General features: G+C 38.8%; 1 long non-coding RNA gene across 2 annotated transcripts in view; it reads left to right on the plus strand.

Annotated features, from left to right (window-relative positions):
* The window catches only part of LOC121026097 (uncharacterized), a 41727-nt gene extending 18985 nt beyond the window's left edge, over positions 1-22742 (plus strand). The window contains exons 5-8 of one of the 2 annotated variants that reach the window (XR_005788262.1): positions 1715-1790; positions 20187-20278; positions 22078-22234; positions 22625-22742. This is a non-coding gene — a long non-coding RNA (uncharacterized LOC121026097). Of the gene's footprint in view, positions 1-1714; positions 1791-7453; positions 7502-20186; positions 20279-22077; positions 22235-22624 lie in introns of those variants that run through there. The other variant, XR_005788263.1, reaches the window with a different exon arrangement.

Genomic DNA, 22742 nt, shown 5'->3' on the forward strand with positions numbered 1-22742 from the left:
TGTTCTGTTTCCAAGGGACACATGCACCCCCATGTTTATAGCAGCACTATCCACAATAGCCAAAGTATGGAAAGAGCCCAAATGTCCATCGATGGATGAATGGATAAAGAAGATGTGGTATATATATAAAAGGGAGTATTACTCAGCAATCAAAAAGAATGAAATCTTGCCATTTGCAACTACGTGGATGGAACTGGAGGATATTATGCTAAGTGAAATTAGTCAGAGAAAGACAAATATCATATGACTTTACCCATATGAGGAATTTAAGAGACAAAAAGATGAACACAAGGGAAGGGAAGCAAAAATAATATAAAAACAGGGAGGGGGACAAAAACATAAGAGACTCTTAAATACGGAGAACAAACAGAGGGTTACTGGAGGGGGAGTGGGGGGGGGATGGGCTAAATGGGTAAGGGGCACTAAGGAATCTACTCCTGAAATCATTGTTGCACTATATGCTAACTAATTTGGATGTAAACTTTTAAAAATAAAAAATAAAATAAAAATAACAAAACATTCACAAATTACTAGGATGAGATCTGGAAGAAAATGGAAATGCAGAGGGGTGAGCCTAGCCATTTTCAAACATGTTTACCTTAGGGTCATTAGCTGATCCTGAAGAGACATTTGAGAGGGTGAGCTGTCTGTTAGGCAACCTTATGGGATTAGGGAGACAAAAGTCAGATCAGGACCTGACAAAGGTGGACACCTGATAAACCACACCCTGTTCCACATGCACACAGTCCCCTACGAGTAAGGGTGAACTGGAAGTGGCTTGCTAAGAAAATCTCAAATCTTGAATTTGAACTAAAGTGATCCTGGAAAAAGCAAATGGCCATTCTCTCTAGAAGAAACATCAAACTGGGCATCAGTTTTTTCTACAAATAATCTTTCTAGCACATAGTCAAAGATAACTAAGTCTTAATAAGAGATAAAAAACCGTGAGCAAGAACCACTAGGAAAAATGAACAGCAAAACATAATGGGTAAGTTTAAATGAACATTGACTATGAAACTGTTATTATGATGTCCTGTGGAAATAGATATTTAAAATGCATGACAATAATAGCATAAAAGCTTAGGAGGGTGTTAAATATTCTAAATTTCTCACATTTAGAGGGGAGGAAAGATATCACTTAGCATTAGATATTTATAAGTGAAGGGTACATGCTATAACTAGGATAACCACCAAAAGAATAGAAGAAAAGTCGAGGATATCTAAACTAAAAGAGACTTTAAAATTGAATGATAAAAATTACCAATCCATGGGCACCTGGGTGGCTCAGTCAGTTAAGTGTCTGACTTTGACTTAGGTCATGATCTCATGACCTGTGAGTTCGAGTCCCCCGTCAGGGTCTGTGCTGACAACTCAGAGCCTGGAGCCCGCTTTGGATTCTGTGTCTCCCTTTCTCTTTGCTCCTCCCCTGCTCATGCTCTCTCTCTCTCTCAAAAATAAATAAACATTAAAAAATTAAGAATAAAATTATCAGTCCAAAAGAAGTCAAGGAAGGAAAGAAAATGGAACACAAGACAGGAAAAGTATCTAGGTGCTCCTGGATTGCACTTTGGGTTGTCTCCTGAGGGGAGAGATTAATGTATTCTATGTGTGTAAATAAAGGTATGCATGGGTATTTATTTAGATGGCCAGGGCTTTAGAAATGTCAAAGTTTGCTAATTGTTCCCTGTGTCCATTATCCCTTTCTACATTTTAGTTACAGAGCCCCTGTGAGTGTGAGCTCATCACATGGCTGCCCACCAAGATACTACATTTCTCAGTCTCCCTTGAAGGTAGGTGTGTGGTCATGTGACTGAGTTTGGCTGAATGGGATGTGAGTGAGCTCAAAGAATGTGTATTTATCTTTTTTTTTAATTTTTTAATGTTTATTTATTTTTGAGAGAAAGGGAAACAGAGCATGAGTGGTGGAGTGCCATAGAGAGAGGGAGACACAGAATCCCGAGCAGGCTCCAGGCTCTGAGCTGTCAGCACAGATCCTGACGTGGGGCTCAAACCCACGAACTGTGAGATCATGACCTGAGCCGAAGTCGAGCGTTTAACCAACTGAGCCACCCAGGCACCCCAATGTGTATTTATCTTTATTAAAGATGGAGCTTTGGGGTGCCTGGGTGACTCAGTCAGTTAAGCTTCCAACTCTTGATACCAGCTCAGGTCATGACCTTGTGGTCAAAATCTGCGGTCATTAGATTCAGCCCCCAGTCGGGCTCTGAGCTAAGCGCCGAGCTTGCTTGGGATTCTGTGTCTCTCTTCTGCCCTTCCCATACATGCGTGCACTCTCTAACTCTCTCAAAATAAATAAATAAATCAACATTTTTTTAAAAGATGAAGTTTTCTTGGGGTGCCTGGCTGGTTCAGCCATTAGAGCATGCGACTCTCAGGGTTGTGAGTTCGAGCCCCATGTTAGGGGTAGAGATTACTTAAAAAATAAAAAATAAATAAACAAAAAAGATGACACTTCTTGCCCTGATTTTTCCCACACCAATTGGGAAATGACAATGATTGGAACAATCCCTTGGGTCCTAAGAGGCATGCCGAGAATGGCAGAGCTCACTATCAGTCTATGTTCCTATATATCTTTATGGAACAGAGCTGCCCTACAGGCCCTGAACTGTTATATAAGAAAGAAAGAAACTCCTGTAATCTATAGCTATTGTACTTTGGAGTTCCTTTGCTACAGCAATCTTGCTCATGTCCTAACTAACACAGAGATGTGTTATGGAGTAACAAAGGTTAGTGGGAGAGGTGAGGGTGAGGAGGAAGCTGTTGTTGTGAGCCTTAATAGCAAGCTTAGGAGTCAGGACTCTAGGGGATTGGTGAGGTTCAGCACTGCAGAGGGACCACCAGGTGGTGGTACTATTGGTGGTGGTGGGGAAGCTGATTAAATGGCTTCAGCCACCTCTTGTGATTTTTATAATTCTATATCTCCAGAGATATCTTTCTCCAGAATTCCATGCCCTTATTTCCAAGGGCTGGCCAGACTTTCTCTCTGGAGGTCAAATAGGCTCCTCAAACTCAACATCACAAATCTTAGCTTTCCTCCCCAGAGAGCCTTTTCTTCTTCTTGTGTTCCCTATTCTGGTTAATAATTGCTCCCTTCAATACCACTCTGCACTCAGTTGTCCTCACTAGAAACTAGGGTCACCCTTGATTCCTCCTTCATCATCACACACAGTTTCTTATAGAGATAATCTACTTCCATTCTTTTTATTCATTTTGCTATTCTCATTGCCAATGTTTTGATTTGGGTCTCCATTATCTCTCACTTCAAATGTTGCAGTATCCTCCTTCCTAACTGATCTTTAATTCAGTTTTGTGTGTGTGTGTGTGTGTGTGTGTGTTTCTTTGTTTTTTAATTTGAGAGAGAGTGAGAGCATAAGCAGGGGAGAGGGGCAGAGGGGGAGAGAGAGAGAGAGAGAGAGAGAGAGAGTGTCTTAAACAGGCTCCAGGCTCAGCTGGAGCCCAATGCAGGGCTCCATCTCGTGACCCCAGGATCATGACCTGAGCCGAAATCAAGAATCAGATGCTTAACCGACTGAGCCACACAGGTGCCCCTCTAACTGGTCTTTCTCATGTTTCACATTGCTCTTAGGGCTATTTATCCAAAACAAACTTGACCATGTCACTTCAACCTGTTTGTACACTTTCTCCCTTTTCTTATAAGCCAAGGAGCCCAGACTCAGTACAGATCTGGTCCCCTTTCAAACCCCTATCAAGCCCCTTAATATGCTGGGTCTGAGCACACTGGGCTTTGTCAGTGTCCTCTCTACCTGGAGTGTTCTTGTCCTGTCCTTACTTAATGGACTCATACTCAGCCTTCAAAACCTAGCTTAAGTATGACTCATTGGAAAATTTTTCCAGGATCCTCTGGCTTAGTTACTTAGTTATTCCCATCTCAATAACTGAAGTTAATGAATTAATTAAAGATAGAATACTAAGAACTCTCTCAAAATAAGTAAATAAACTGTAAAAAAAAAAAAGTGGGGGGCACCTGGGTGGCTCAGTCAGTTAAGCATCTGACTCTTGATTTGGGCTCAGATCATGATCTCACGGTTCATGAGTTTGAGCCCCACATTGGGCTCCTCACTGACAGTGCAAAGCCTGCTTGCAATTCTCTTTCTCTCTTTCTGTCTCTGCAACCCCCCCACCATATGCTCACTCTGTCTCTCTCTAAATAAATAAATAAATAAACAAACAAACAAGTAGACTTTAGAATACTAAGAACTGAATCCCAAAGAACACACCTAGCAGAAAAATACACAACTTCAGAAGTACAGAATTTTACAACTAGAAAAGGAACTTCTAGATTTTACAGATTATTTTAATGTGTTTAGCATTAATTAATTAATTAATTAATTTATTTATTTATTTAAGAGAGAGCACAGGGGAGAGGGGCAGAGGTTGAAAGAGAGAGAGAGAGAGAGAGAGAGAGAGAGAATCTCAAGCAGGCTCCATGCTCAGTGCAGAGCCTGATGTGAAGCTCAATCCCAGGACCCCAGGATCAACACATGAGCCAAAATCAAGAGTTGAACACTCAACTGACTGAGCTACCCAGGTGCCCTCTTTATTTATTTATTTTACAAATATAAATACCTTTAATGAAAGCCAAGGGCAGTCCACAGAGCCCCGACAGCAGCTACCAGAGCAGAGTAGGAGGCAGGGATGCAGATTATCTTAATGTGTTTATAGACGAAGTTTAGAGAAGTTACATGACTTTCCCAGGATCAGGCAGCAGAACTAGAAGACATAGGTTTCTGGTTCCATTTATGATGCTGTTTTCCTACCCTTTGCTGTGAAAGTGTTAGAGAATAATTGAATAGAAAGGTTTGCGTGGAAGGTTGAGTTTTAAGTCTTGGGCATTTTGTCTTGTGGACTAGGTTGCATTTGGTATGAGATATGGAATGATGAAAATGTCAGTGTAACCTTGTCACAGAGATATTTATCTAAGTTATGGGCCATTTTCCCAGAGGGACAGATAGAGATCATGTGTACATACCAATGTGAACATTCAAAACCAGAGTATCCAGTTCAGAGGCTCTAACTACTTTTTTGACCCAGGGGCCCTTTCAATCTGGCTTCTAGAATAATGCTTTTTTAAAAAAATAAAAAAAGATTTTATTTCTAAGTAATCTCTACATCCATTGTGGGACTCGAACTTACAACCCGAGATCAAGAGTCACATGCTCCACCGACTGAGCCAGCCAGGAACCCCATAATAATGTTTTTGAATGCATAAAACATCAGACATAGGAATACTGCTATATGTACTTCTTCATTTAATGTACTAAATACAAGATCTAACAGCAGTCCGATAACTACCATGATTTTGAAGTAGCAATGAGCATAAACAATATTTTGATATCTGCAGCAGTCATGTGATATAAATGTATTTGTGATTTCTATTGGTGACACGTCACAGGACCTGCTAACAGGACTATGGTTTGATACTTACATTTGTAGTTGAAGGAGACACTTTTGTTAGAAATCACTGAAAATGAAGAGGAAATGTTTTTCTCTCAGATTCACTGATCTGCTAAACCCCAGGTTGAGAACCCCTGGGTTAGTCCAATCTCTTCACTTTAAAGGTAATCTTTAAAGTGAATCTTTAAAGATTCACTTTTATCTGCAATATGTAAAATGAGTTCAAATAAAATTAATTCAAAGAAAACTGTTGATGGAGTCTATGCAGTTGGCCTCTCTCAAATCAGCACACTTCCCTTAAGGAACTTGGAGTTAAAAAAAAAACACTTGGAAAAGTTGCCCTTAAACCATTTCAGCTTTTTTAAAAATTGAAGTATAATTAACATATAATATTACATTAATCTCATGCATACAGCATATTGATTCAACAATTCTGTGTATATACATACATATGTACATGTATGTATATATATATATGTATGTATGAGAGAGAGAGAAAGAGAGAGAGAGAGAGAGAGAGCAGGGGAGGGAGCAGGGGAGAGAGGCAGAGGGGAAGAGAGAGAATCTTAAGCAGGTTCCACACTCAGTGTGGAGCCAGACAGAGGGCTCGATCCCATGACCCTGGGATCATGACCTGAGCTAAAATCAAGAGTTGGACACTTAACTGAGCCACCCAAGTGCCCCTGATTCAACATTTTTATACGTTATTCAGTGCTTGCCATAATAAGTGTGGTCACCATCTATCACCAAACAGTGTTATTACAATATTATTAACTATATTCCCTATGCTATACTTTTCACCTTTGTGACTTGTTTTATAACTGCAAATTTGTACCTCTTAATCCCCTTCATCTATTTTGCCATCTCCCTCCACCCACCTCCCCTCTGGCAACCACTAGTTTGTTCTCTGTATTTAAGAGTATTATGGGGTTTGTTTGTTTTCTTTGTTCATTTATTTTGTTCCTTATATTCCACAAATAATCTAAATCATATGGTATTTGTCTTTGTCTGTCTGACTTACTTCACTTAACATAATACCCTCTAGGTCCATCCATGTTGCCACAAAGACCATTTCTGCTTTCTGCTCAGTGTTCCTGGTCCCTAAGGCCTGCTTGGTGCAAAGGCCCTTGGGGAAGGGGGGTTATAAGAACGATTTTCAACTTAGTATCTCAATGAATTATGCTGCCACCATACTAAGAACAAGAAATATGACACAATTAATTTTTGAATAAATGCCAATGAGTAGATAAATGATATATACAAATATCAAATCATTATGTTGTAGGCCTGAAACTAATATAATGTCATATGTCAATTATATCTCAATATAGAAAAAGGAATAATGTGAGTATAGGTTTGGGATGCAAATTCACCTGAGCTGTATTCTGGTTATTTTTAAAAAATACATTTTGTAGGGTGTGGAGTAAAGCTGTAAAATATTTTTTAAACCTAAGAATTGACTAAATGTGCCCAAACAACTTATTGAATTCATGTCTCTACCATTGATTTATAATGCCTCCTTTATCATGTATTAGATTATTAAATGTACTAGTATCTGCTTCTTGAGTATGTAATATGTAATTCTTTAATTCTTGTGCTACTCGTGCTACACATAGGCTCATTTAATTGTATCTCTGAAATTTTGGACATTTGAACAACAATAATAATAACAATAAAATAATAATAATAATAATATTTAAAAAGATAATATTTAAAATATTAAATATTTAAACTATTAAATATTTAAAATGATATTTAAAAATGCCCTGGTAAAGAACAAAATACCTAGCCTTGAAGTGAACTGTTGTTATCCCAAGATCCTGAGCAGCTGTGTCTTTCAAATCATTTTGAGTACCACCAACAGTAAGAAATACCTTTTTTCATTAGCACACACATGCATGCATACGCATATATGTGATTCAAAGAAAAGTTTCCCCAAACTGACCTCTCTCTTTTTTTAATTTTTCTACCTCTTCTTCTCCTTCTCCTTCTCCTTCTTCTTCCTCTTTTTTTTAAGTATGCTCCACACGGAGCCCAATGTGGGGCTTGAGCTCTTGACCCCGAGATCAAGACATGAGCTGAAATCAAGATTTGGACTCTTAACCAGTGGAATCACCCAGGTGCCCCTAAACTGACTTCTCTTAGTAAGTGATGAGGCCCACTGATAACTTTTTTTTCTATGACATTCCATTCCATTCAAAGAAATCCTGGCCAGTGACCTGCTATTTATGACCAAAGATTAAATTGCAGCTCATAGCTTGTAAACATTGGACTGGATGAATTCTGACATTCTTTGAGATATGTATGGATCACATAAATAAGTACAGTAATGGGGCAAATGTTTTCAAGATATGCTTTTGTTTTATTTGTATCTCTCTTTATTTTGAGTTTTTTATCTACAGAAAAATTTGAAATAGTAAAATAAATGCCCTATACCACTCACCAAGATTGACAATTATTTTACCACATTCTCTCTTTCCCAATACCCCCACATGTGTGTATTTAAGTTTATTCATATTATTTTTGCTAAATTACTTGAAAATAATTTGTAGATGTTATTTTTTAAATTTTTTTAAGTTTATTTATTTATTTTGAGATTGAGAGAAAGCAAGCAGGAGAGGGGCAGAGAGAAAGGGAGAGAGAAAATTCCAAGCAGACTCCACACTGTCAGCTCAGAACCGGATGCAGGGCTCGAACCCATGAACTGTGAGATCACGACCTGAGCCCAAATCAAGAGTCAGGTGCTTAACTGACTGAGCCAACCAGGAGCACAGGCAAACATTATATTTTATCCTGAAATATAATATTTGATTTCATTTATATTTTTTTTAAGATGTTTTTATTTTTAAGTAATCTCTAACATCCAACGTGGGGCTCGGACTCACAACTCCAAGATCAAGAGTTGCATGCTCCACCAACTGAGCCAGCCAGCCACCCCTGGAATATAACATTTTAGCCTGTATCTCTTGAGAGTAGGGATATTTTGCTCCAAAGTCACAATATTATTATCATATCCAAGAAACTTAACAATGCAACAATATTATCTAGTATATAGATCACATTCACATTTCCCCAGTTGTCCTTCAAATGTCCTTTATAGCTATTTTTCTCCCAACTCAGTATACAATAAAGGACCATGTAGTGACTCTTCCATATGAGACCCTAAACAAGAATTCCTGAACTGAGCCCAGTCAATTCACACAAGAGGTAGTTTTATATCTCTGTCTTTCTCTATATATAATCAAGAAATAATACACACACACACACACACACACACACATATATATGTATATATATATATATATATATATATATATATATAATTTATTGACATAATTTTAAGCTTATAGAAAAGTTGCAGGAGTAGTACAATGAATTCCAAAAAGTCTAGAGTCACCAAATGTTAATACTTTGCTATATCTGCTTTATTCCTCTTTTAGTCTCTATCATTGATCTACTCTATCGGTATCTCTCTCCCTCCCTTGTTGTTTCTTTTTTTTCCCCCTAGTTGTTTCTTTTTTTTTTAATTTTTATTTATTTTTTAAATTTACATCCAAGTTAGTTAGCATATAGTGCAACAATGATTTCAGGAGTAGATTCCTTAATGCCCCTTACCCATTGAGCCCATCCCCCCTCCCACGACCCCTCCAATAACCCTCAGTTTGTTCTCCATATTTAAGAGTCTCTTCTGTTTTGTCCCCCTCCCTGTTTTTATATTATTTTTGCTTCCTTTCCCTTATGTTCATCTGTTTTGTCTCTTAAAGTCCTCATATGAGTGAAGTCATATGATATTTGTCTTTCTCTGACTAATTTCGCTTAGTTTAATACCTTCTAGTTCCATCCACATAGTTGCAAATGGCAAGATTTCATTCTTTTTGATTGCTGAGTAACACTCCATTATGTGTATATACCACATCTTCTTTTTTTATTTTTATTTATTTTTAATTTTTTTTTTTAGTGTTTATTTATTTTTGAGACAGAGAGAGACAGAGCATGAACGGGGGGAGGGTCAGAGAGAGAGGGAGACACAGAATGTGAAGCAGGCTCCAGGCTCTGAGCTGTCAGCACAGAACCCAATGTGGGGCTCGAACTCACAGACCATGAGATCATGACCCGAGCCAAAGTCAGAAGCTCAACCGACTGAGCCACCCAGGCACCCCTATACCACATCTTTTTTATCCATTCATCTATTGATAGACATTTGGGCTCTTTCCATATTTTGGCTATTGTTAATAGTGTTGCTATAAACATGGGGGTGCATGTGCCCCTTTGAAACAGCACACCTGTATCCCTTGGAGTATGCCTAGTAGTGCAATTGCTGGGTCGTAGGGTCATTCTATTTTTAATTTTTTGAGGAACCTCCATACTGTTTTCCAGAGTGGCTGCACCAGTCTGCATTCCCATAGTTGTTTCTGAACTAAGAGTTAGCAGTAGTATGATGCTCCTTTATCCTTAAATATTTCAGTCTGTATTTCATAAAAATAAGAAATTCTCTTATGTAACCATATACAGTTTAAAAAACAATTAACATTTATACAATGCTATAGCCTAATCTCTATACTGGATTAAGATTTCATCAACTGTCCTAATAATGTCTTTTATAGCAGAAAACAAAGCCTCTAAAATTCCAAGATATGCAGTTGCCTTCAGTTATCTTGCCTCTTTAGACTTTTTAAATCTGGAACACTTTCTGAGTCTTTGAATTTCATGACCCTGACATTTTTCGAAAAGCTCAGGACAGTTATTTTGCAGATGGCCTTCACTTGCAGTTTGTCTCGTGTTCCTCATGGTTAGATTCAGAGCATGCATTTCGGGCTGGCATGCCCGTGAGGCCTGTGAGGCTGGTTCAGGCTGGTATCTGCCAGTGAGTAAAGTTACTGCTTTCACCTTTCTAATTAATAAATTTTGTTTAAAGAGATACCTTGATACTCAGTAAATATCCTGTTACTATCCAAACTTTCTCCTGCTGGTTTTAGGACTCACTGAGGATTTTTTTTTTAAGATTTTACCTTTAAGTAATCTCTACACCCAACCTGGGGCTCACACTCACAACCTCAAGATCAATAGTTATGTGCTCTACCCACTGAACCAGCCAGGCACCCCAGGACTTATTGCCTACATCAGTTATTATTATAACAGTGGCCAAATGGCCAAATTGTGATTTTTATATTTCCATCATTCCTTTACATTTATTATTTGGCTTGCTATAGTAGGGAAGATTTTCTCCTCTTATTTATTTGCTTGGGTTTGTTGTTCATTCATTTAAATGTGTACTCATAGATTCTTACTTTATTCAATAAATTATAACCCTTGGGGCACCTGGGTGCCTCAGTCGGTTAAGCACCCAACTATGGCTCAGTTCGTGGTCTCACGGCTCGGTTCATGGGTTTGAGCCCCGCATCAGACTCTGCACTGACAGTGCAGAGCCTGCCTGGGATTCTCTGTCTCTGCCCCTCCCCCACTTGCGCAAGCGATCTTTCTCTCTCTCTAAAAAATAAAACTTAAAAAAAACACTAAAAAATAAATTATAACCCTTAGTGTTATTTACATTTATGCTCAAATTGTTTCAGAGTTTTTCAAACTGGCTTCTGTGACCTTTTAACATGTCCCCACCATATCTTGAGCACTTCCTTACTTTTTGGCACAAGATGATCCAGGCTTATCCTGTTATTTTCCTTGCTCCTGTCCTAAAATCAGCCATTTCTCCAAGGATCCCACGTTCTTTTTAGTGGAGAATGTTATTTAGAAACCAAGATCTGGGTTCTGGGTATGTTTAATTTTGTTGGGATTTGATTACTTCTAGACCCTCTCAGCAGACAGAGCTGGGAAATAGATACATGTATCTACATATACATATGTATGCATATATAACACATGTGTATTGAATACATACATAACATTCACACATATCTATACCATTTCTATATCTAGCTGTCTCTGCGTATTAAAACTGATACTTCTGGTTCCAATCCAACACAGCATTTCCATAATTGTAACTACCTTCTCCAACAATGAAAATCTGGATCTCATCATTCACAATATATTGACTTATTCAGTCAATCCTAGAATGCATAGACAGTAGTTTCAGAATTGTGATCTCATGCCTATGCTAAAAAAGCTTTCTTACTAGAGTTCAATATTTGTTAAGAGTTCATTTTCCCTTTAGCCTTGAGAACTTGTGGTCCAAATTCTGGGTATCAAAATTACTTTGATTAATGCCTCCTTCCCCGATGTGACTATGTTATGCATTTGAAAAGTGCTTCTGTTTATTTGTTGTATTCAATTTTAAGATCCCCTAAATTGTTATTTTAAGCCACTAAATTCAGCAATGGATAACCAGCAACCATGGCACCATATCATGAGACACTTGATGTCAGTTTGCCCCATTATCATTAATGAAAAGTTGGATCATTTGGTTAAGGTCTCATGTACCAAATCACTCCATTATAATTATTCAGTAATCTGTGGGGTGTCTTATCTTTTTTCTTTAGTAAGTCTTGATACATGAACTTAAGACCACCATAACTACAATCGAGGGACCCTACTTCAGAGTTACATTTTTCTCTGTGGAAATGCCTTCCTTAATACCATAGGAATACAGAGAGAAAGCTAGCACCTATTGACTGATTACCCAGCAGGTGGACTCCACAGCTTGCAGAGAAGGTGGAAACCCAGCTGTGATGAAAACACTTAATTCTATTTGTAGTTCAACAGAGTCTGTGCTTGAAACAGTATGCTACAAACTGTAGGTTTTCCAACTTGTGATTCTGATCCCAAATCATGAGATTTGGAGAAAGAAAAGAAGCAAAGAGCAGTCTTTTTATTTTAGGCTTTTCATAAGGAGCTCGGATCGGAAGCCCACTGAGAAAGAAGTCTATTAAGGACACTGCTTATCACTTTCAGAGTAACACAGTTGTTTGCTAGTTAGGACAAAGGTCCCACCATGTAAAATTAGTCTGTTCATGTTGCTTTCTTGGTTAAGTCTTTTGATTTCTGCTTTTAAATATATCGTCTGATCATATTCAAGCAATTAAATCACAGTCCTTTTATATTCCAAACTTACAAACATTCATGGCTAGGGACACCTGGATGGCTCAGTCAGTTAAGCATCTGACTCTTGATTTCGGCTCAGGTCATGATCTCACGGTTTATGAGCCCTACATTGGGCTCTGCACTGATGGCATGGAGCCTGTTTGGGATTCTCTCTCTCTCTCTCTCTCTCTCTGCCCCTCCCCTGCTTGTGTATGCACTGTTTCTCTTTCTTTCAAAATAAATACACTTTAAAAAATTTTGAAAACACAAATGTTTACGGCTATATCTCTGGCGCCTAGGATGGCACTTAGTAGGGGTTGAGTGTGTGCATACACGCATAAGTGAATACATGGGGATTCTCATTCTTTCATTCATACCTTATAGATTTATAGCCTGCCCACTGTCCTGTTAGATGCCAGGAATTACTGTAGGCGTTGAATCACAAAGGTTAATAAAATACAGCCCCTGCTTCAAGGGCTCACAGGCTAGACGGAAAGAAACCTAAACAGTGAGTTATAAAACTTGGGAGGGGGCAGACACTGATAGAAATATGCACTGGGTTTGTTGTATTTATAATGTATTTATTATAATACATTGTCCATGTATTCACAGTTTAGACACATCGAAGTATTATTCACGGGGAAGTGCAAAAAAAAAAAAAAACCACAGCATCTCAGCAAGCAGCACAAAGAACATATCACAATTCTAGAAAAGACAGGTGAAAGACACCACAGTCTTATATACATATTTATCAACATCATCACCATCATCATTTTTTTTTATTTTTTTAATTTTTTTAACATTTTATTTTTGAGACAGAGAGAGAGAGACAGAGCATGAATGGGGGAGGGTCAGAGAGAGAGGGAGACACAGAATCTGAAACAGGCTCCAGGCTCTGAGCTGTCAGCCCAGAGCCCGATGTGGGGCTCGAACTCACGGACCGCGGGGCTCGAACTCACGGACTGCGAGATCATGACCTGAGCCGAAGTCAGCCCCTTAACCGACTGAGCCACCCAGGCGCCCCCATCATCATTTTTTAAAAGGATTACTTGAATTAGCTGACAAGTCCCTGGGGTAACCAGTGTTGCTAAACTGTTTCAAAGTAGTGCACTTTTATAGGAACAGGGAAGAGAGGGGTGAGAAAAGGCCTCCTGCAGTTAACCTGAGTTAAAATTGTAAAATGCTTTTATGAGATTTTTCTTAGTGTAAATTGTAGTTTTAAAAATGAAGACAGTGGATGGCTCAGTTGGTTAAGTGACGGACTTCAGCTCAGGTCATGATCTCACGGTTCATGGGTCCGAGCCTCGTGTTGGGGTCTGTGTTGATAGCTCGGAGCCTGGAGGCTGCTTCAGATTCTGTGTCTCCTCCTCTCTCTATCCCTCCCCCGCTCGTGCTCTCTCTCTCTCTCTCTGTCTTTCAAACATAAATAAACATTTAATAAATAAATAAATAAAATAAAAATAAACACAGTTGGAGGGGCACCGGGGTGGCTCAGTTGGTTGAACATCAAACTCTTGTTTTCTGCTCAGGTCATAATCCCAGGGTCATGGGATCGAGCCATAAGTCGGGCTCCACATTGAGGTGGAGTGTGCTTAAGATTCTCTCTCTCTCTGCCCCTCTCCCCCACACATGCTCTCTCTCTCTCTCTCTCAAAATAAAAAAGAAAAAGAATAAAATTTAAAAATGAAGACAGAAAAAAATTAAGACAGGGTGCCTGGTTAGCTTGATCGGTGGAGCATACAACTCTTGATCTCAGGGTTATAAATTCATGCCCCATGATGAGTGTAGAGATCCAAAAAAATAAAATAAAATAAAATAAAATAAAATAAAATAACTGCCCCCCAAAAAAGTTAAAAATGAAAGTCAAAAAAGAAAAGTATTTACAAATCATGCATAAGTCCACCCATACATAATGGTAAACATCTTTGTTTATATGCTTATTTTTCTAGAACATATACATTTTAAAATACACAAAAATAGAACCAATCTGTATATTCTCTTTGTGACCTGCTTTTTCTCACTTAACAATACTCTGTGAATATGTTTTTGCATCAACAAATATTCTCCTATGATTTCAAAGTTAAGGGAAGCACTATATGGAAAGAGAGAATGTTGGAATAAAATTGCCGACTAAGCTACAAAGTTAGATACAAATGCAACTATTAGTACTGTCATTTTTACCAGGGGAAATCATTTACAGTTCTGCTAGACAGAAAAAATCATGCACAGTCTAATCCATCTTTTCTACAAGTTAACATGTATATATGTAATTTCATGGAATCTGGGCCCTATCAATAGTAATTAGTAAATTAAAGTTCCATTTCTCTAGATCTACACTATTCAACATAGTAGCCACTAGCCATATGTGGCTGCTGTGCACTTGAAGGGCTAGTGCAACTGACAACCTGAGTTGTTTTTTTTTTTTTTATCATGCATGTGCCTCTCACCATAAATGATTGATTGATTTTTGTTCAAGTATAATTAACATACAGTGTTATATTAGTTATAGGTGTACAATATGATTCAACAGTTCTATACATTCTCAGTGCTCATCATGATAAGTGTACTCTTAGTCCCCTTTGGTTTTTAATTTTTTTAATGTTTATTTATTTTTGAGAGAGAGAGTGAGACAGAGTGTGAGAGGAAGAGGAAAGAGAGAGAGGGAGACACAGAATCTGAAGCAGGCTCCAGGCTCTGAGCTGTCAGCATGCAGCCTGATGCAGGGCTTGTATCACAAACCGTGAGATCATGACCTGAGCCAAAGTTGGACACTTACCTGACTGAGCCACCCAGGTGTCCCATCTTAGTCCCCTTTATGTCATTCATCCCTCCACTCACCTCCCCTCTGGTACCATCAATTTCTTTTCTAGAGTTAACACTCTGGGGTTTTTTTTTGTTTGTTTGTTGGTTTTGGTTTTGGTTAGTCCCTTTTTCTCTTTGTTCATTTGTTTTGTTTCTTAAATTTCACATATGAGTGAAATTATATGCTTTTTTCTGATTGACTTATTTCACTTAGAATTATACCCTCTAGATAAATCCATGGTGTTACATATGGCAAGATATCATTCTTTTTTATGACTGAGTACTATTTCATTGTATATATGCCACATCTTTATCCATTCATCAATTGATAGATGCTTGGGTTGCTTCCCTATCTTGGCTATTATAAATAATTCTGGGGGCGCCTGGGTGGCGCAGTTGGTTAAGCGTCCGACTTCAGCCAGGTCACGATCTCGCAGTCTGTGAGTTCGAGCCCCGCGTCAGGCTCTGGGCTGATGGCTCGGAGCCTGGAGCCTGTTTCCGATTCTGTGTCTCCCTCTCTCTCTGCCCCTCCCCCATTCATGCTCTGTCTCTCTCTGTCCCAAAAATAAATAAATGTTGAAAAAAAAATTTTTTTTAATAAATAAATAAATAAATAAATAATTCTGTAATAAATAAGAGTGCATATATCTTTTCAAATTTGTTTTTTCAGTTTCTTTGGATAAATATTCAGTAGTGGAATTACTGGATCATGTAGTAACTCTATTTTTAATTTTTTTTAATTTTTAATTTTATTTTTTTTAATTTTTGAGACAGAGAGCATGAGTGGGGAAGGGTGAGAGAGAGAGGGAGACACAGAATCTGAAGCAGGCTCAAAGCTCCAAGCTGTCAGCACAGAGCCTGACATGGGGCTCAATCCCATGGACCATGCCATCATGACCTGAGCCGAAGTCGGATGCTTAACGAACTGAGCCACCCAGGTGCCCCTCTATTTTTAATTTTTTGAAAAACCTCCATACTGTTTTAATTTTTTAAATTAAATTAAATTAAATTAAGTTAAATTTTTAAGTTTTTATTTAAATTCTGGTTAGATAACATACAGTGTAATATTAGTTTTAGGTGTACAATATAGTGATTCAACATTTCCACACAACACTTGGTGCTCATGATGACAAGGCCACTCCTTAGTCCTCACCACTTATTTCGCCCATCCCCCACCACCTCCCCTCTGGTAACCATCAGTTTGTTCTCTATAGTTAAGAGTCGGTTTCTTGGTTTGCCTCTCTTTTTTTTTTCCCTTTCCTTGTTTGTTTCTTAAATTCCATATATCAGTGAAATCATATGGTATTTGTCTTTCTCTGACTGACATATTTCACTTCGAATTATATTCTCTCTCTAGCTCTATCCATGGTGTTGCAAATGGCAGGATTTCATTCTTTTTTTTTTTACAGATATTTTTTAAATGTTTATTTATTGAGAGAGAGAGGGAGGGAGAGGGGAAGGGGCAGAGAGAAACCAAGCAGACTCCACGCACAGCACAGAGCATGACACGGAGCCCGATCCCACCACAACCGTAAGATCATGACCTGAGCCACAATCAAGAGTTCCACGCTAAACCGACTGAGCCATCCAGGTGCCCCTTCACTCTTTTTTATGGCTGAGTAATATTCCATTGAATATATATACCACATCTTCTCTCTCTCTCTCTCTCTCTTTTTTGCCCCCTCAGATCTAGGGTTAGGGTTAGGGTATGTGCCAGGGTGAGGGTCTGTGCCTGGTATCCTGTAGTACAGAGACCTCTCCAGAGGGTTAGGATTAGGGTTAGGGATTAGGGGTTAGGGGTTAGGGCTAGGGTTAGGGTGTATGCCTGGCATCCTATAGTTCAGGGACCTCTCCAGAGAATAAACCCCAAACTTCTGCTGGGGTGCGAATAGACATGGAAGCCTTCTCTCTAGCTGAGACAAGGAAGGTTTTGGGGGCTCTATATATTCCTTAAATGGATATTCATTTGTTCCTTCTGTTTTTTTTTTTTTACCTTCACACCCATTTTCAGAAATATTACCCATTCTTTTTTTTTTTTAATTTTTTTTTCAACGTTTTTTATTTATTTTTGGGACAGAGAGAGACAGAGCATGAACAGGGGAGGGGCAGAGAGAGAGGGAGACACAGAATCGGAAACAGGCTCCAGGCCCCGAGCCATCAGCCCAGAGCCTGACGCGGGGCTCGAACTCACGGACCGCGAGATCGTGACCTGGCTGAAGTCGGACGCTTAACCGACTGCGCCACCCAGGCGCCCCAAAAATATTACCCATTCTTAAATGTTTGGGGTCTTCTCCAGAATAACTAGGCTGTTTTTCAGCTTTTCTTACCATGTGTTCAGGAAATGTTTTAAATTTTATTTTATTTTTTTTATAATTTTTTAGAAATTAAATTTATTAATTTTAAATTAATTAAATTTAGAAATTATTTATTTACTTTGAGACAGAAAGAGAGGCACAGAATCCCAAGCAGGCTCTGCACTGTCAATGCAGAGCCCCATGTGGGGCTCGATCTCACAATCCAAGAGATCATGACCTGAGTGGAAATCAAGAGTTGGACACTTAACGAACTGAGCCACCCAGGTGCCCCTAAATTTTATTTTAAAATTGAAATAGTGTAAACTATTTTTCCGTTCCGTTCCGTTCTATTCTTTTTCGGGGGGGATCAAACCATTTTATTCAAAGGTTTCGGGGAAAAGTCGAAGTGGAGTGGAAGGTGATCTACGTTCTTGGCTCAGCAGGAATCTTGCGAACCTCACAGTCGCCAAAAGCCCATTCAATTCTATTCTTTCGGTAGGACATTTCCCTTAAACTGTTGCAACTCATAGATATCGCTGCACTGTACTTCCTGGCTTTAGTAGGTGAGTCATCTCCAGTATTACACATAAACACATTATCACTCTAGTTAGGATCAGAAGATTGAGTAAATTCAATAATTCAGTAACTTCCTATGTACTAATATAACATTGAAAGGTGTTTACTTGAACCTTTTATACAGAATGTACCACTTACACGGATACATTCGTGAATCATAATTGGTAACTACACTGAAATATTTGCTTTAAACTATGATGGAATTAAACTATTTTTAAAATAAGAAGTATGGACTAATTTTTAAGTTTAAAATGAAGGCATATCACTGAGGGAGAATTGAGTAGAGATGTAGATACTAGTAATGTGCCAGAAGAAGGAAAAAAGAAAGAGATTAGGGGCACCTGGGTGGCTCAGTCAGTAAAGCATCCAACTCTTGATTTCGGCTCAGGCCACCATCTCACGGTTCATGGGATCAAGCCCTGAGTCGGGCTTTGCACTGATGGCATGGAGCCTGCTTGCGATCCTCTCTCTCTCACTCTCTCTGCTCTTTCCCCACTTGTGTTCTCTGTCTCTCTTTCTCTCTCTCAGAATAAATAAACTTTAAAAAGCACAAAGAAATTAGAAGACAGTATGTTTTAAGTGTCATGTAATTTGCTGGAGAACAAAACAGAAAAGCGGTTTGTTGTTTTGTTGTGTAAAAACTGAATAAAGATAATAAAATGGACAGTAATACGGGACATTTTTGGCAAATACAGAGCGAATTTGATGAGAATAGTCAAGAAAAAATCAATAAAATTAGTTGCCTGCATTCAAAATTGAACATTCAGTGAAAATTGTTTTAACAATGATAACAAATTCTGAACTTGTAACTTTGGTCAGCTTGACAATGGTTTGGATTTTTTGTGCATAAAAGAAAACCAGTTTTAAATTGCTCAGTTCTCTGAAACAGACTGTATGAAAAGCATCATAGATACAGTTGTTAAAACTGTTCAACATATACGTGTAAATGCTTTGACTCATCACCAGTGGTTTTGGAACTGTTGAAAGAAGTAGACAATGATTTTAATGATCTTGTGTTTGTTGCCAGTGCTCGTTGGTTGAGCCACAGAGAGTTTTAAAACTTTTACTGTGCTGTTGACTGCAAGTCTAGATTTTCTTGAAACAAAAGGAATGCTTGCTAAATATTCATTAATAAAAAATGGCGATATGATTTACATGTTTTCCCATAGATATTACACTGCATATGAACAAGATAAATTTGAAGCTCCAAGGAAAGGAAAAGCTTATTTGGGATTTAACCAGACAGAAGAATTTTTGTTAAAATTGACACTTTTCATGATTCAAGCCAATAATAATAATTTCCTACATTATTCTGACATGAATCAATATGCAGAAGATTTTAATTATAATAGGGTTTTGTAAATTGGCTATAAAAACTAAGAAAAATTTTGAAGAATGCTCATTTATATTGATAAATTCAGCATTGGTTTTCAAATAGCACAATACCCCTTTGAAACTAATACCGAGTTGGCACAAATTAATGAATTTACTTAGCTTGGAAAGATGTAGTTTTGAAGTCAAAGAAGTAGCAGAAACCCAAAGACAGTGATGTCCTGGCAGACACAGGAAAACATTTTGAAAGATGTAAAATAACAAAGAAAGATGAAGTAGTAAAAGAACCAGAAAAAGTGAACAAAGATTGCCGAATGTAGTGAAATCCCAGGCATGTTGGGGGAAAAAGAATACACACACATACGCACGTACATGCTTACACATACGTGTGTGTTTGTATACCATTCATCACCAATGTGAGGCTGTCCTCATCCTGAGCAACAGGTGGGAAGGACAGGCAGAGGAAAGAAGCTGGATTGATCCAGGGTTTCGAGTGTGCAGGGACAGAGGACTAGGACTTGAGGACTTGACGGTGAGAGGACCAACCACAGAGAGAGAATGGAAAGGAGGTGAGTGAGAGAGTGAGGAGGAGATAGGGTGGTCCAGGGACTCACATCCAAGGTCCTGATGTGGTCAGAGAATGGGCACAGCACACATATTCTGAGTGGCCCATGACCTGTATGTGACTCTGCCTCCTCTCCTGCCCTGCTCCAGGTATCCACAATTACTGAAGCTGAGATCAAGGAACTGACACAGGGCATTGGCCGAAATCTTCCACCCAGAAGCCCAACTCCTCCCAGGATGAGGTAGGCTTTGAGCTGAGGTCATACGGGTGTCAAAGTTGGCAGTGAAGGTGAGCTAGGACCTGGAGGCCTGGTAGAGTGGCTGGATAGGGCACAGACCTATTGGGGATTTTGATTAAATCTGTGAGCAATGGGATGAAAGTATCAAAAAGGAGACCTTCCTGTTTTCCTCACCCCTACACTTGAAAAGGCAGACTGTTTCCCTTAAGTCAAGCCTGCCTGTTGCCAAGAGATTCAAGCATGTCTTAGACACTGCTGTGTCATATATGCCTCAGGAGCATGAGGTTTTTGTCCTTCTTCTTTTTAACATTCTGTTTTCTGTGCAGTCACCATTTGATAACCTTATTTTGATAATAATTTTAACAGAAAAGTTGCAGAAAGAGTACATGGAGTTCTTGTTTATCTTTACCTAGTTTCAACCATCATGGATACTTTATCCCATTTGCTTTATCGTCTCTCTCTTTCTCTGCATATATATATGCATACACATATCTATACATGCATATGTAATTTTTTTTCCAAACCAAGAGTTAGTCAGAGACATTATGCCCCTTTACCCAAAAGGCTTCAGGGTGTAATTCCTAACAACAAGGACCTTCTGTTACGCAACCGCAGTGCACTGATCAAAGTCAGGAAATTGAACATTGCTACAAAGCTATTTCCACAGTCCTCGTTCCACTTTTGTCAATTGTTCCAATAATGTCTCCTATGGCTATTTTTCTTTCCTGCTCCAGGATCCAATCCAGAATCACACATTGCGATTTAGTTGTTATATATTCTTAGTTTCTTTTCATCTGGAACAGTTCAGTTCCTCAGCTTTTCTTTGTATTTCTTGACCTTGACATTTTTTGAAGAACATGGGCAATTCATTTTGTGGAAGGTCCCTTAGTTTGAATTGGTCTGATGTTTCATCATGATTAGAGGAAGGTGTGCATTTTTGGCAAGAAGACCTCAGAAAGGATGTTGGGTCCTTCTCCGTATACCGCAGCAGGAGGCACGTGAGGTCAGGTTTACCCAGTCAACAATCTTACCTTTACTTTGTAACAACAGCAGAACGTTCTTTTAGCTTTATTCTTCTCATTTGGCAGGTATCTTACATTGCAGTATGATTTTCTGTTTTGCACAGGCATAATAATGTGAAGTTTATATTTTTGATTAATTGCAAATAACCAAAATGCAATAAACTGGTGTTTTTTGTTTTTTGTTTTTTTTTTTTTTTTTTTTTAAGGAAGCATGTTTAAAATAATATGTGTTAGGGGCGCCTGGGTGACTCAGTGGGTTAAGCGTCTGACTTCGGCTCAGGTCACGCTCTCACAGTCTATGAGTTCGAGCCCCGCGTTGGGCTCTGTGCTGACAGCTCAGAGCCTGAAGCCTGCTTCAGATTCTATGTCTCCCTCGCTCTCTGTCCCTCCCCCGCTCATGGTCTGTTTCTGTCTCTCAAGAGTGAATAAATGTTAAAATTTTTTTTAAAAAATGTGTTAATGTTCACTTGTGGGGTTTTAATGTCAACTGGTATACTTAGATTGAAACCAAAGCTATTTCAGACAAAAACGAGAAAACTATATATTTGTAATTAATTTTGAGAATATGCAAGTTAAGACTAAAAAAAAACTTCCTGACACAATGAACATATTTGGAAAATAGTAACATCAATATATCCTTAGAGTGTTAGACTTATGATTAACATGGTGATATGCCAGGCAATACGTATAAAACCAGAAGAAACGTATGACTTAGTGGGGAGGAGTGAATTATCATCTACAATGCACATCTTAAGAGTAACTGCTATATAACAACTTTAGGCAGATTCTCAGAGCCTGACAGAAGGGGGGTCATGGGACTGGTTGTGTCAAGGGGAAGAAGCTGAAAATGGAGCCAAAGAAGATTTTAAAATCAGAGCTGTGTCAACATGCATAAATTCACTTGCTTTGAAGAAGCTGCAATGGGATTCAGGAACCGGTAAAAGAATATTTATTGTTTTGCCTTTGCATGCCAAAATGTGATCTCTTTTTCTTCTACCCTTTCCTTAAAACAACAATTGTCTGCATGTAGAATGAGTATATTTTTTTTTATTTTTTTTCAACGTTTTTTATTTATTTTTGGGACAGAGAGAGACAGAGCATGAACGGGCAAGGGGCAGAGAGAGGGAGACACAGAATCGGAAACAGGCTACAGGCTCCAGGCTCCGAGCCACCAGCCCAGAGCCCGACGCGGGGCTCGAACTCCCGGACCGCGAGATCGTGACCTGGCTGAAGTCGGACGCTCAACCGACTGCGCCACCCAGGCACCCCTAGAATGAGTATATTTTAAATGAACCACTCAGTGATTTTTATCTGCTCTCATTTCCAGTACTGAGCGGCAACATGATAGACTAGAAATTCTCCTGACTTGCGGCACCTGGGTGGCTCAGTCGGTTAAGGGTCCGACTCTCGGTTTTGGCTCAGGTCATGATCTCACAGTTCAGGAG

The sequence above is a fragment of the Herpailurus yagouaroundi genome, unplaced genomic scaffold (genome assembly GCF_014898765.1).
Source record: "Herpailurus yagouaroundi ecotype Mexico unplaced genomic scaffold, PumYag 67793, whole genome shotgun sequence".
NCBI lineage: Eukaryota > Metazoa > Chordata > Mammalia > Carnivora > Felidae > Herpailurus > Herpailurus yagouaroundi.